This window comes from Nematolebias whitei, chromosome 14, assembly GCF_014905685.2.
Source record: "Nematolebias whitei isolate Nwh7 chromosome 14, NemWhi1, whole genome shotgun sequence".
NCBI lineage: Eukaryota > Metazoa > Chordata > Actinopteri > Cyprinodontiformes > Rivulidae > Nematolebias > Nematolebias whitei.
Genome location: NC_056511.1, coordinates 26,710,218 through 26,724,975, shown reverse-complemented (window position 1 = coordinate 26,724,975; position 14,758 = coordinate 26,710,218).

Below are 14,758 nucleotides of genomic sequence, written 5' to 3'. Positions count from 1 at the left end.
TAATTATAGGCTTTGACTTAGATCTGTGTCAGTCTCCTCCTGGAGGAAGAACCATACAGCAACATGCATGTTTTTATGTTTTGTACATGTCAGTAAAACACTAAACTGGTAAGTTGCCAAAGAACAATCACTACACCTAGGTTTTATTTATTTGCAGTAGAATAATGTCTAGTAGAGGTTACATTACAATGAAACTATTTCTCAGTATTGGAGATTAAACAGAGTATCTTAATTATTGAAATAAAGAAGGTGAAACTTGGTGCAACTTTTATTCAAACTAAAGGTAAGCACACATACATGCATGTTCTATTTCGTATAGGCTTCGCCCTTTAAGAGCTGTCGCTTAGTGGGTTTATCCCGATATGCGGAGCATTGCACTGAAAAATTTAGTCCACGCCCACCTGCTGTGTTGGCCCCACCCGGTCCGTATAAATTACATTAAGAGCGGGAAATCGGCTCCCATTTTTTCTTCAGCGAGCTAATAGCACTGTCAGAAGAACGAAGAAGGAAAGTTGTGTAGATGACCAACCTTTGTTAAGAATGCTTGGCCCGGCAGTCGACCTCCAGTCGTCCGGTGAGTTCTCCTCCCCGAGGAGAAGCTGACGAGCAGTCTTATTTCAAGGTCAGCACCGAGGAATATTTCTCAGTGACAGGTCACTACACGCTGGACAACGCCATCTTGTAATTTTCCTCTTATCGCCGACCCTCGGAGCGAATCGGATGGTTCCTCCGGGACAGGCGGCGCTCAGCTGCAGCCCCCCGCTGCTCATTCCCTCCTGGAGAGTGTAGTGTCGGTGGAGGGGGGCCGAGCGAATGCTCACCCCATCCCACCTCGTTTCGCATCGGCGATCACACCGCTCCCGGCCGACGGTGCCCTCAGGGGTTGCCCGGCGTAACCCAGGAGGCGGCTGACATGAAGGGACCCTTTTTTACTTCCCACGCCTTTCCCGCCAGTTCGGATGCTCTGGCGGGAAGGTTGTTTACTGGGTTCCATTCCGGCTCACCGTCTTGATCCATCTGGCCTCGTTTTCCCAACAGGCAAAGACTGGTTCATCCCAAAGATCCAGTCCCCCGGCACAAACAGAGCAATGTTGTGTATGCTGTTCAGTGTCAGGAGGGCTGTGATCAGTCTTACATCGGGGAAACAAAACAGCCACTGGCCAAAAGGATGGCCCAGCACAGAAGATCAACATCATCAGGCCAGGACTCTGCGGTCTACACTCATCTCCAAGCCAGTGGTCACTCTTTCAGGGATGAAGATGTTCACATCCTGGACAGAGAGGATTGATGGTTTGAGAGAGGAGTAAAGGAGGCCATCTTTGTGAAAAGAAATCGTCCATCGTTAAACAGGGGTGGAGGCCTCCGGGTTCAACTGTCCCCCTCTTACAATGCTGTGATTGCTAGTATCACTCAGCCCTCTGTGAACAGTAAACAGCCATCAGTGTGCTAATGATCCATTGTTAGGCTGATGGTCCTTCTTGAGCATGTGATCAGCTGGTTTTGGTTGTCAGCAGCAAAACTGGTTGATCCACTCTGAGACGGTGCTATTTAAGAGACTGAGCTGAATACAGCTCCTCAGATTGAGGAAGTCTCTCGGATGAGAGACGAAACGTTTCTACATTTTTTTTTTTTGTTTGTTGATTTGCTTTGTTTTGTTTTTTTGAATGTCCAGAGGACCAGATTTAACTTTTTTAGATTTTTCTACCTGGATTATTGAGCATGCATCAGGATACTTTCCCATCTACTACAGCAAATGGTCTCAAATCTACGCCGCCCATGCGGGCTATTTTGTTGGTCATACGAGACTTGACTCCCAATGGCACTTTTCGTTTAATGAATGAAGAAATGCTTGGCTGATTCGTTCCGGAATCACCCTTGCAAGTGTGCCTCTTCAGAGTCAGACCACTCGTCCCCGAGTCAGTGACGTACTTTATTATAACTGAGCATGTTTTGCAAGCAGCGTAGAGCGTCTTCACACCATCACACTCGACTCTCATAAAGTTCTGAACTATTAGCGCCTTCCCTGACAGTTCTGTTAACCTAACAGATGCGTCATTATTCCTAACTTTGCATTGCAAAATATTTTTTACCCTCTCGGTTTCTCCGCTGGCTTATGCTCCCTCCATGTTGTTGGTTGATACAGTAAATAAAGAGGTTGGAAAAGGCGCCGGAAGCTGTAGGCGCCGCCGCCTGTCTGAAATTTATTATTATTATTTTTTGCCTATTTCTTTTTTTGTCCTATGTTGTTTCCCGCTCCCGTCTGCTCCCGTTAAGTTTTCGTCCTGTCCGGTCCCGATAACGGGAGTTATAATAAAGTTGACTCCGGTCCTGCCGGAATCCGGCCGGATTCACGTGCCCGGCAGTACTCCCGAAAAAATGTCATCCTCTACTAGGGATTTAAACCCACTGCTTCGTACTATGTCAGCTATACACTTTGTTAATATTTGTTGTGTTTTTTGCGTTCTGATCCTTCTGTTCCCCAAGGATCTTATTTCATCTAAAAAAAAGCAACAGAGCATTTGAATCTTAGTCTCGACGTGTGTGAAAATATTGTTCAGCAAAACAGTTTTTTATCTTATTTTTCATTTTAGTTTTCAGCATCCACTTTATCCAAACGTTTGGTATCATCCTTCAGCTGGCTGTCTCTGTCTCCAACACAATTTAACATTACCATATATTTTTAATAAATAGCTATGAGTACTTTAAATGTAACAATCTATAACGTGAAGGATCTGCATAGTCCAAAAGAAAGAAAGTATTATTGCAACTCAGACAATCAAAGTGCCAATTTGCACTTTTACAGGAAACACGCCTATCAGATGTGGAACATACAAAATTAAACAAGTCTTGGGCTGATAAAGTCTACTACTCGTCACATTGCTCCGGTAGGAAAAGGGGTGTTGCCATATTAATACATCAGTAGAAGCTGGATTAGTGGACGTAGGGCAATCCAAATTCCCAAAGGAGAGAAATTTTACATTTTATTCAAACCGGCATGCATCTTACTCACGATTAAATTACTTTTTTACTGCTAAGACCGAGCTACACAGGATTGAAGATATCACAATATTGCCCATCACAATCTCTGATCACGCGCCGGTTGCTCTCCGGTGGGATATTGGCCTGACCCCATCTTTTAAGCAATGGAGACTCAGTGCCTCTCTTCTTAATGACAAGGAGTTTATTGTTTTAATTAAATCAGAGCTTAAGAATTATTTAGAAATAAACAACACTCCTGAAACATCTATTATGTTGTGGGACTGTGCAAAGGCCTATCTAAGAGGCAGTATCACATCTTACACAACAGCAAAAAAAGACAAAAAGCCGCAAAACAGAAAGACTTAGAAGACAGAATTAGGGATCTGGAACATCAACATAAAAAGGGTGGAGCATCCAATATTCTGAATGATTTGAACACACCGCAGAGAGCTTCAAGATCTACTATCAGAAAAAATTGAAGGTAATCTTCGTTTTGCTAAACAACAGTATTATGAACACGGTAATAGAGCGAGCAGACTCTTTGCCTTCCGACTTAAAAAGCAACAGTCCTCAAATGTAGTTCAAAAGCTAAAATCAGGTAATAAATCCATCCTAAAACCAAAAGAAATAGCTGAAGCTTTTGCAGATTTTTACAAGGTTTTGTATTGAGACACTGAAACCTGCTGTGATGAGAATAGAATAGCTAATTATTTACAAAATATAAATGTCTCTGAATTATCTGATACGGTAGCTAAACAATTAGACGAACCGATTCGAGAAGGAGAAATCAAAAAAGATATTTTATCCCTTAAAAATAATAAGTGTCCTGGTCCGGATAGTTTCATAAATAAGTTATATAAAGGTTTCACAGATAGTGTTACTCCACTTTTACTGGAAGCATATTGCCATTCTTTAGAAACTAAAACAATGGCAACCTCCTGGTCTGATGCAACAATAGTTGTATTGCACAAAGAAGGTAAGGACCCCACTGACTGTGGATCATATAGACCAGGGGTGGGCAATTATTTTTTCCATGGGGCCACATGAAAAACAACAAATATTGTGGAGGGCTGGCACAAATGACTTTTTCATTCAACCTTTATTAAGACAGGTAAATCCCATTGAGCCTCGAGGACTCATTTACAAGAGAGACCTGATTTCAACTTAACTCAATACTGCATAATATTAACAGTATTTCATTATTAAAAGCTGTACATAGCACTGTTTTAACAAGCTGGTAAGAGTATTTGTTATGATTAAGCAACGAAAAAGTGAGGTTTCCTTACAAAAAATGTCATTTATTCAATTAAATTTCCCAGTACAATGGTAAACTGTTAACATTTTTACCATTTGTGACGTTATATTAGTGATCATTTTCAGTCACATTCACCCCAAAACTCATTTTGAGTTTTATATACTGCTGGAAAAAGTTCTTAGCTTTGTAAATATATCACAATATTGTCTTTGTACTCCAAATATTATGAAACATCATATAATAGTGATCGTCACTGAACTGTGATTTCTAGTCCCGGTTCTTTACGTGCCTACATTTGTAGTCTAAACATCTCATTTGGTGTTTATCAGTTCTTTTTTCTTGTTTAGTGAGAGAAGTCTAGTCTCTGTTGGGCTTTAACGGAAATGTTAAAGTCAGGTTGAAGGTCTGAAGTGGAGATGTGAAGCAAAGCTGACATCATCATTGAGAGAGGATCTATATCTGAATTTGGTTAACTTCATTTGTTTACATATGTATTTTGTAATTCCCCTTATGGGAGCCGGTCAGAGTCAACCAAAGGGCCGCATGTGGCCCTGGGGCCGTACAATGCCCAGGTCTGATATAGACCATTATCTATGCTCAATGGGGGATGTACGTATTTTGACAGGTATTCTGGCTAGACGCTTAAACGGCATAATAACTCAAATCATACATCCAAATCAAACCGGGTTTATTGCCGGGAGGCATTATGGAAATAATTTACGTCGTTTATTAAATATTATATCTCACCAACAAGAAAATAAAGCTATGACAGCTGTAATATCTGTAGATGTCCAAAAGGCTTTTGATCGTGTGACATGGAAATACCTTATTCAAACGTTAAAGAGTTTTTAATTTGGACCCAAGTTTGTAGACTGGATACATACATTATACTCATCCCCCAAGCGGCTGTGAGAGTCAATGGCTTCAGGTTGGCTAGTTTCAAGCTGGAGCGTGGATGTAGGGGTGTCCATTGTCACCCCTGTTGTTTGCAATTAGCATTGAGCCATTGGCCCAATCATTAGGGACAATGATGAAATCAAAGGGATTTTGACTGGTACAGAGGAACATAAAATATCTCTACGCAGATGATGTCTTACTGTATCAGAATCAGAATAAACTTTATTGGCATTGCACCGAGATACAACGCGAATATGTACGTACAGTCGTCCAAAGATGGGCAGAGTGCACAAAGCTGTGGCTAAAATAATCAGCGTGGCCTTCTTATTCTTATTCAGAATAATATTTTGCTTAGATAAGAAAAGGAAAGAAAACATATATCGTAGTATCTATCCGATCCTACATTATCAATACCACGCATGAAAGGAATGATTTCTGAGTATGGGTATTTTGCTGGATATAAAATAAACGATAAGACCAAGGCAATGGATGTCAATTGCAATATCCCACTAGGAGTAAAACAACAAAGCGGCTTTAGGTGGCCTAGAGAGTGCATTAAATACCTAGGCATCAATATCCCTCTTTCACTAAATTTCACTAGATTTGTACCACGCCAACTACAGTAAAACACTGGATATAATTAAGAAGGACCTAGAGCGGTGGTCAGTGTTGCCCTTGTCTCTCCTATGTTGCATTGAAACCATTCGTATGAATCTTTTGCCCAGATTATTGTATCTGTTCCAAATGTTACCAGTTGGTATACCAAAATCCACGTTAGCTGAATTGGATAGAATGATATCAAAATTCATTTGGCAGAGCAAGCGCCCTCGCATAAAATATAAAACACTTCAGAGAACCAAGGCAGAAGGGAGTCTTAATCTTCCCATTTTAAAATACTACTTCTGGGCTGCCCAGTTAAAGCCTTTAATCTCATGGATCCAGGAGGATTCTCACACAAGATGGCTGAGCATTGAACAATTGAAGTGCTCTGAACCGCTAAAGGTATTTCCGTTTTTAGATATTCCAATAAAGGTACTGCCGCTGTGGACTAGAACTACACTTAACATCTGGAACAAAGTAAGAGTTGCTTTTAAGTTGCCAAGAGGCTTATCTATTTTAACAAGTATTGGACATTTTAATCCTTCACTCCCAATTTCGTAGACAATATTTTTTCAAAATGGGCTGAACAGGGCCTCACGTTCCTACATCAGTTAGTCAATAGGAACAACATCATGTCATTCGAAGAATTATGTGGGCAATTTCATCTCCAAAAAAGTGATTTCTTCAGATATTTACAGTTGCGCTCTTTTTTGACTACACACAAGGACTGGGAAAGAGTACTAAACCCCACGATAACTGAGAACTTACTATTCAATTCCAAAAAGGTGAAGGGGATAAGAAATTGATAGCAAAGTTATATAGTGTTTCTTACCATGAATTTTAATGAATCCACTAGAATAAAACAAAGATGGGAGGTAGAGACGGCCAAAGTGATTCCTGATGAAACATGGGAAGGTATTTGGACTGATGCACATCAAGTTACAAATTCAAGTATGTGGCGGGAATATAAATGGAAAATCATCTGTAGATATTTCAGGGCCCCAGATGTAGTTGCTAAGATAGATCCTAAAGTACCAAGCTTGTATTGGAGAGACTGCAGCTCAGCTGTGTCCAATCACACACATATCTTTTGGTCATGCCCCAAACTACAAAATTTTTGGGATGATGTGTACAAGGCTTTAAACCAAATCTTTCAGGAGGTTGTACCAAAGGATGTAATGGTTGCAGTGCTCGGTATTACCCCAGTTGGGTTGAAAGGACGAACCAAATTGTATCTTTTAAATGTTCTTTTTACAGCAGCCCTGAAATGCATTACAATTAAATGGATGCAATTGGAGCCACCCTCCTACAGTTTCTGGGTTCAGAAAGTAAGGGAATTGTACCAAATGGAAAAGATAACATATTCATTAAGACTTCAAAGAGCTACTTTTGATCTCCGCTGGAGACCAGCGGGTATTCTACTTGGGTAGATGAGTGGGTCTTGTTGGCATGGTTGGATGAGCTCTGCACATCTGAATGGATACCTGCATGATAGTGGGCTTATCTGCGTGGGTGGATGGGCCGGCCCTACCATCCAAAGTGGATTTTTTGATAGTATGACGATTGTAAAACTACAAATGTGATGCTGAAATTGTAAAATGTTATGCTGAGATTTTAAGTCTATGGAAAATTCACACTGTCAAAACATGTTAATTACTGCTGATGTATGACTATGTAATAGGCCCTTTTCACATGACGTCAGACAACTTCCGTTCTGACTCGCCGCAGTGGATCAGTACTTCCGGGTCTATTCTCCCTCGGGAGACCTGTCTGTAAACTTCATTAATTCAACCTTTATTTATAGAGGTTAAATTACAAGTAGTAATATAGTATAGTAGTGCAAGTTAAGGTTAATAAAAACGTTGGTTACGTACTGTAGCCCCAGATTCTATGAGTATAGGCGTAGCCCTTTAAGAGCTTTCGCTTAGTGGTTTATCCCGTTATGCGGAGCATTAGCACTGAAAAATTTAGTCCACGCCCACCTGCTGTGTGGGCCCCACCCGGTCCGTATAAATTACGTTAAGAGCGGAAAATCGGCTCCCAAAATAGCTTTTTTCTTCAGCCATTCAGGAGCCAGTGAGGCCCGACGCTTAATGGGCTACGCCTATACTCATAGAATCTGGGGTTACAGTATGTAACCAACGTTCTATTTCGTATAGGCTTCGCCCTTTAAGAGCTTTCGCTTAGTGGGTTAAGGGCGAAGCAGATGTGGTCCTCGCCTCACTGGGTCCATTCGAACACCGTATGAAGCAGAAGCTTGCCCAAAAAAGTCTAATCACTCAGCTCCCATGTACGTAATTACGCATTGCGTAATTATGTGTGCCATGCACAGACGCATGTTGTGTAACTATGCATTCTGAATGCATGAACTCCCCGGAAACATCAACGGGGAGGGAAAAACACTGAAAAGAGCCATGAACCAACCGGTTTATGGCTGAACTGTATGAACAGAATAATAATAACAAGAGAGCTGATTATTAATCAGATAAACTGATTGGTAACAACAGTCGTGAACTGATTAATGACAATAGAATCAAATAACAGCCACAACTTGTGATTGATAACATCTCACACTGTAATGCATGCAGACAGATGTGAGTAAAACGGAGATCCATGAAACAACAATATTCATTCTGTAAACACTAAGGACAGAATGTGTCATGGAACAGGCCATCACATCACCTAAATAAAAGCGAATAAATGAGCAGGGTGTTGACCACGCGGCCATAGTGCAAAATATCCTGCATTGACATACCATTATGCAAAGCAGTCGAAAAAGCGATACCCCTGATAGAGTGTGCTCTGAGGTTGACAGGAGACTCTAATTCTGATGCTCTGTAGGCTTCAGAAATAGTCTCACACAGCCAGTGTGACAAGCGCTGGGTGAATAACGGGCGACCTGCAGATGCATCTCTATAATGCACAAACAAATGTTGACGCATTGCAGCTGTGCATGCTATGTAACATGTCAACGCCCGCACAGGACAGAGGAGATAAAAAGACGTTACTTCTTCTGATCTGTGTGAAGGGGGGGGGGGACGACCCCTCCAACGATATCGCTCTTGATTAAAAGAGCTCGTGATGTAATAGGCATAAAAGCTGGGTTGATCTAAAATCAGCTGAGCTGCCGTCAGCCTAATTTCTGAGACATGACGGAGCGACAGAGAGGGCAGATAAAAACACTCACTCTCTTAGCGGATGTTAAAGCCAGCAGCAGGGCTGTTTAAAGAGACAAGAATTTAACTGGAACCTGATCCAAAGACTCAAATGAAGCTTTGATCATGACCTGTAGGACCAGTATTAAATCCCACTGGAAACAAGTGGGTGTGAGACAGGCCAGCGTCTCTGTACACCTTTAGAAACGTTTCATCAGCGGATGATAAAACCTGTTCTGTCTCAGAAACCTTCATGTCAGGAAGAGATGGCTGCAGCGTACGTTTAAAACGTGCTGGATGCAAATTTCTGTCCATCAGCTGCTGCAGAAAGAACAGCATGCCACCTAAAGAATATGCGGAGGCCTCTACACCCTTCTCTGTACATCAGCACTGAAAAGCTGTCCCCTTTGATGTGTATATCGCTGTGGTAGATGCACCACGAGAAACCTGAATTGTGCGTATTACATCCTGTGGGCAACCCATCCTCTCTAAGTGGATTCGTTCAACGGCCAGACCCACAGGTGCTGGCCTATTTCTGGGTAACTCCTGGTCACTCCTCCTGCCTGGAAGGAGAGCGTCCTCCCTCTACAGCAGTTTCCACGGGCACCCCAACAGCAGGCGTTTCAGGGCTGGGAACCATGGTGCACCCACGCGCTCGGGGCCACTAGGAGAGCTGTCAATCCCTCCTCCTGAGCTCGGTTCAAGAACCGTAAGATCAGAGGAGGTGGAGAAAAAACGCGTACAGAAGCATTTTGGGCCATGGACTGTGGACAAACGCATCCACCCCCCAGCGGTGGTTCGTCTCATGGGCTCAGAGAAGCGCATACTTGACACTGAGCGTTTCCCGTGTCACAACAGGCCCACAGCCGCTATATCAATCTGAGACAAAATGCTCCGTCAGAGGATGATTAAAGGTTGTTCTGTCTACGACAACTTTGAGACAAAAGAAAAACATGGTTGCAACATACAATAGTCGTGCTGGACACCAGATTTTTGTCCCTCGGCTGCTGCAGAAAGACAGCATGTCGTCCAGTGGACATGAAGTGGCCTCTATGCCTTTCTGTACAGCAGCGTTGGAAAACTGACCACTTGATGTGAACAGCGCTGTGGTGGATGCAGCACGTGACTCCTGAATCGTATGCACTACATCTTGAGACAGATACATCCTCTCAAAGATCTGCACAGCGGCCAAACCACAGGTGCTGGCCTATTCTGATTAATTCCTGATCATTTCTCCCGCCTGGAGGGAAGCGTCCCCCCTCCACGGCAGGTTCCATGAGCGCCCTAATAACAAATGCCGTAGGCCTGGGAACTATGATGCGTTCACGCACTTGGGGCAGAGGAGCTGCCAATCCCTCCTCCTGAGCTCGGTTCAGAAAACCGTGATACCAGAGGGATAGAAGAAGGTGAAAGGCATTACGACCACAGGCTGTAAGCAGGCACGTCCACCCAGCGGTGGATCGTCCTATGGCTCCACGATAATTATAATTGACATTGAGCGTTCTCTCGTGTTGCTACACGTCCGCAGACGCTGGCAGGATTCTACCGTGTCTGAGTCCTAGTTCTGGGTGGAATACATGAAATGTACCCACTCCAATGGAGAACAGATTGGGTGTGCCCCACACAGCATCTGTCTCACAATGTGGCACATGGGTTGAAAAATGCATACATTTCCTGCTAGTATGTATGCAACAGTCACCTGCTGTCTGAGAATCAAAAACTCTGATGATTCTATAGCTCAAGGTCAGTGTTGAATCACATTCAAAGATCCCGTGTGACACTCCAAAAACATTTAAAAGGCTGCTGTGTGGAGAGCCACAGCGGCTCCACAGCTTATTAAATGTGTGTGACGTAGGTCTGCTGACGGAAAACAGCTGATATCACTCAACCGATTCACGTGAGTTGCACTGCTGCCCCCTGTCTGTACAAGCTGCTCAACAGCAGCAGGTGTCCTGATAACGCAGAATTAAAGCGGCTCGGGGCATAATGGAGTGTTGTTTCTTACAGCTCAGAAATTGACAATCTAGAATAAATCTCATCTTTCCGGTTCATTGGGACCAGGAAGAGATGAGAGAGACCTTGCGTTTCCTCTCCATCTGAAATTCTAGAAATTACATTTCAAAAAAGAATTCCCTGAGCTTCTGCTAGAGGGGACGAGATCTGTTCATAAATGACAGAAAAAACGTCACAAAGTTCCTCCACACCGGGGTTTGAGCTGAACTGCAGCGTGAATCCCGGATGAAAACGGTTCATCCATCCGTCTGGAGGCGCGCGTTCATTGCCACCCGTTTATAAGCTATAAAGCGGGCACGCATTTATGCTGTGAAACTCACATACATGCTGATGTGAACTGGAGCGCGCTGAGTGAGAGAGAAAAAACCCACGCGTGTCCCCGAGGATGCAAGACGTTGTGTTGCTGCGGGAAAACAATTCATGTGTTGTGTTCACGTTGTGTGCCGCTGCTCCGTGTAATGCTCGGAAGCGGGTGCACATATGAGCCGACGCGCCCTGAAGGGTTGTGTGTGTGCGTCCTCATGCGACGCTTTAAGCCAGGATTGCCGCGGGGGCGCGCGTTGGCACTGGTGCGGTAAGGAGGCACCGCGCGCCATCGGTGGAGCGGGGTTACCACTGGCTCGGTCTGCAGAAACACGTTCATTGTTTGCTGCGGGTCACGTGAGCTTTTGAGTGATTCCACGAGCTGCAATATTAATTCAGACAAAACCCCTTCTTCGAGGATGTATGAGCTGAGCCGCTGTGAGGCTTGTGGGGCTGCTGACGCCGTGGGAGCGCGCAATGGCTCTGGAGCGGTCAGGAAGCAGCGCGCGGCATCGGTGAAGCAAAGCTACCCCTGGCACGGTCTGCAGAAAAACCGTTCATTCTTGGCTGCAAGTCACGTGAACTTCAGAATGATTCCATGAGCTACAGTATTAATTCAGAAAACCTTCTTCGAGGATAAAGGAGCAGAGCCGCTGTGAGGCTTGTGAAACTGCTAACACCGCGGGAGCGCGCGTTTGACACCACTGCAATGACAAAACGTGTGTCGCTTCTGCCGGGAGCGAGATACGTTGCTGAGCTCGTACCGTGGTCTCACGTGAACGTTGACGTGAATGGCGGGCGCTGAGAGCTGCGTGCGTGCTTTCATGCCGCGGGGGCGCGCATCGGCACCACTGACAGTGAATGAAAACAAACTTAAAAAAGGCTCATTCGTGATGAGTGTGTGTGATGGAGCCGCTTGTCAGATAAACCATGCTGACAGCCTGGCTAAGAGACACTTCATCATAAAATGATGTCATTTCACAGTGTCATCAACACACCTCCAGCGACCGGACACCTAGTTACCTTCCGTTGAGCTCTGTTTGTTGTCCTGGAGGGCCCCCTGTTGGCGAAGTCCGGGAAAAAAAATGAACTTCCGGCTGCCGGGGACGTCTGACAGGAGGGGCTGGCGTAAAAGAGCTGGGGAGGCGTTGAGCAGCCGTGGAGCAGCTGTGGAGCATCTTGAAATGATCTCTCGCTGATGAAAAGAGGATCACCAACAGACTCCTGCATCTCTCCTGAGAGGAAGGTGGAGTGACGAGCCAGGAGAACTTCTGGGACCTCATTCTCCGGCTGCGATGCGGGGCATCAGACAGCAAAAGAGGCGCACCGGTTGAGGATGACGTCAGCTGACCTGTAGACTGAGCGTACTGCAGGGGCTGGCAGCGTCGTTAGCAAGCAGCCGTTACGAGAGCGGAGTGAGCCAAAGGACAGAGGGCCGCCGTCTCTTCCCGCCCCTGAACGTGTACGCCAACAGCGTAACGTGTTGTTCGCTGCGGCCGTGTGGAACACATGCTGGTGAGCTCAGTTGGAGAGCGGTGTCACGGTTTCGGTTATGCTAACCGGAGGCACGGGACGCTGGTCCATCTCGAACATCTTACTCCAATGAAGCCTCCATCAGGCTCGGCTCCAGAGGGCACGGAGGGACTTTCCGCTCAGTGAACCCCTGCTCTGGAGATGGGTGCGGACTGTGGAGACCGGCTCCCTCAATCTACCAGGAAAGAACCCGTCTGTGGCCTCGCCCGTAGGATGTCCTGTTGGGAGCACGAGGCCATATGGATCAAGACGGTGAGCCGGAATGGAGCCCGGTAAACAACCTTCCCGCCGGATCATCCGAACTGGCGGGAAAGGCGTAGGACGTAAAAAAGTGTCCTTTCATGTCAGCCGCCTCCTGGGTTACGCCGGGCAACCCCTGAGGGCGCCGTCGGCCGGGAGCGGTGTGATCGCCGATGCGAAACGAGGTGGGATGGGGTGAGCATTCACTCAGCCCCCCTCCACTGGCACTACGCTCCCCAGGAGGGAATGAGCAGCGGGGGCTGCAGCTGAGCACGCCTGTCCCGGAGGAACCATCCGATTCGCTCCGAGGGTCGGCGATAAGAGGAAAAATACAAGCTGGCGTTGTCCAGCGTGTAGTGACCTGTCACTGGGAAATATTCCTCGGCGCTTACCTTGAAATAAGACTGCTCGTCAGCTTCTCCTCGGGGAGGAGAACTCACCGGACGACCGGAGGTCAACTGCCGGGCCAAGCATCCTTAACAAAGGTTGGTCATCTACACAATTTTCCTTCTTTGTTCTTCTGACAGTGCTATTTTAGCTCGCTGAAGAAAAAATGGGAGCCGATTTTCCGCTCTTAACGTAATTTATACAGACCGGGTGGGGCCCACACAGCAGGTGGGCGTGGACTAAATTTTTCAGTGCTAATGCTCCGCATAACGGGATAAACCACTAAGCGAAAGCTCTTAAAGGGCGAAGCCTATACGAAATAGAACTGTATTTACGGGTTCGTTAGCCATGGTAACATTATCCATCATTGCAGCAACCTTAGCCACAGTAGCTAAAATATACAACACGGGCTGTCAGTGCTGTAACGTTTAAAGGTTTACTTTCTTTATTAACATTAATAAAAACAGTATTTACATGTTAATTAGCTGTGGTAACGTTATCTGTCATTATCAATTAACCATTCTGTAACTGTGTAAGGAAACAGCCTCCAATTGTAAAGTAAGCTAGCTAGCAGCAACAGGTAGCTAAACTCTACACTGCTGCTGCCTGACAGTGTTGAAACATTAAAATGTTTACTTTATTTATTAATGTAATCTCTGACATCTTCCAGCACTGTTGTTTAGAATAGAATTTTAAATATTTAATTAAAAGCTATATGTCAAACCATTTCCATGTTCTGATGTGAGTAATAATTTCTCTTTTTACTTTCTTCTTGTGTCCATCTTTCTCAGCAGCAGCAACTCAGCAAGGAAGACACCCTGAAGACCAAGGCTTGTCTGAGGATTTTAGTAGAGAGGGCCATGCATAGGGTGAAGGAGTACCAGTCAGTCAGGAGGTTCAGTCAATCAGCTGTGGGTCATCTGCTGCTGCCTAATATCAGATTATCAGGAGCCTCTTGATGTAAAAGGAGACAAACCAGTCTAGAGCCTCCCTGCTTCTTCAAGTCACACTTCTTGGATGAACATTCATTACTGCAAGCAGCTGTGTTGGAAATCTCTACATATATATCTTTTTTTATTATCTATTAATGACTGAATTGATGTTGTGACAAATTCTGTCAAAACCTTTTTAAATAGCTTGTCTTAAGTAAAATGCATATTTACATATTTTACATTTAAATTGCATCTGTTTGTCTACTTTACACATTTGGTATTGTAGTACATGGAGGAGGGGAGGAAATGCTCAAATTAAAGCTTCTATTGTGTAACAATTAAACAACGTTTGTGGCTGCTTCTTGCAAACATTCATTCAATAATTTTATTGAACACTGTACATGGAGCATTGTCGGTAAAAAAAAACATTTACATACACACACACACACACATATATATATATA